Raw genomic sequence first — 1783 nt, 5'->3', positions numbered from 1 at the left:
CTCTTTCCCATACTCTTATTTTTTAATACAAGATTCTTGTAATAGTCTGCCTAAGTGAAAAATTAATGTATTTTGAATGAATATATATATAGATATATATTTGAAAAGCTCTGGGGAAAGGTAGCGTTGATCGATTTATTACAAAAGTGAAAGTGAAATTTTAAAGGAACGTTTTATATCTTTTCGCTTTCAGTTTAGAGCAGTAGTGCTAATGAATTTCTGCTTTTGGTGGGGGGCTGTGTTGCCGAACATTGTATGGCATCCATGAAACGTTCAGTTGTCCAGTTAAAATCGGAAACTGATTTATTAAACCTTTTTCCCTTTTGATTTAAAATATGTATCCTCGTTTATTCGGTTGTCTGGAAGTGAAGTTTTGTAAGTTTCAAGACAGTGGTGTAATCTTTTCTCAAACATAAGTGGTGGTTCATAGACCCTCCTTGCTGTTTATTTGCTGGTTGGGTGGAGTGTGGGCCGCACACTAGGTTTAGGAAATCCCTTGAGACTTTGGTCAGGTAGCTACTTGGATGGCAGAGGGCTGTGCATTCAGCCTTCCAGATAGCTTGGCTCCAGTAAATGGCCCTCTCCCCACAAGTGATTCTTTAGTGGGAATTTCTGAACATTTATCAGTAGAGAACTAACTTTGTGTAGTGGTCCTGTAAGTTATTTGTGTTTGGAAAGCTAATGCTCGTAAGTGCTAATATGCTTTTCTGTGTGAGAAGCAGTTTATTAGTGCTTGAAAATCTGGGGTTCTTTTGCAGGTTACCTGGATGCACACAACCCCCTCTTTGATGTGTTTTTCTTTATCCCTTTTCTCCCTGCTATCCTGATTACCCTCTTTCTTGCCTCCAAATTGATATAACATAGATTTGAACTTTCTTTTAAAACACTTGTTTATGTAATACACTTAAGTTCTCAAACTTGATTTAAAAATCGGGTGAATTGAGTTTTGGGGAGTGTGGAATACAGGCCCTGAATAAAAAAAAGAAAGTTACTTATCTAGGTTACATTAACTCTTACATATTTTTTCACTCTCTAGAATGTGTCTTCATCCTTCAAGAGTAATAACTTTTGACTTTTCTTACTGCTTATCTGTTTTGGCTGTACTGCCCCTGTCAGCTGTTTGATTCTCTAGCAGCCTCACTCACCCCTTTGAACTGGTGTGCTAGTGAAGGTTGAGTAGACAGCTCCATTGCTGTGTGTGATTCTTTGGGAGAGAGTAGTTGCATGCACAGGACAGAGAAGCAGCAAGGGATTTCGCGACAGAAGGCAGAATCCGATGGTCCAGTGTTGTAGGCAGAAGTCCCAGTGCTGGTTATGGTGCTGCCTAATTTTGCACCCTTGATTGAGTCATTTTACAAACTTGGGCCTTGGTTTTCTCATCTGTAAAATGATGACCCAGCCAGTATTGATTTGAATAGTATATGTAGATTTGCTTTTATGCTTTATCACAAAATAGCATGCATAACTTTGTAGTATTGTAAACACTAAATTTTTAATTTAAAAAATTCAGATATAGAAAATATTTATTATGGATATAGTTCATGGTTCAAGATAGCTTTTCTTCATGTTTATCTGCCAAGGTGATTGGTCTTTTGTGTTGAAATAGCCAACATACAGGAGAATTGATAAGCTCTGCATCGAATTGTTTAAGTTCACTACTTTAGGGATTTATCTTATCTTTTCTCTTAGAGAATAATAGCAGGTTAAGAAATAGAAAAGTGTAATAAACCTTGCTACATATTATCAACTTTGAAATACGTATTTTTTTTTTTTTTTTTTTTTT

The sequence above is a fragment of the Lipotes vexillifer genome, unplaced genomic scaffold (genome assembly GCF_000442215.2).
Source record: "Lipotes vexillifer unplaced genomic scaffold, Lipotes_vexillifer_v1.1 scaffold472, whole genome shotgun sequence".
In the NCBI taxonomy this organism is placed as follows: domain Eukaryota; kingdom Metazoa; phylum Chordata; class Mammalia; order Artiodactyla; family Lipotidae; genus Lipotes; species Lipotes vexillifer.
This window is presented reverse-complemented; position numbering follows the sequence as displayed.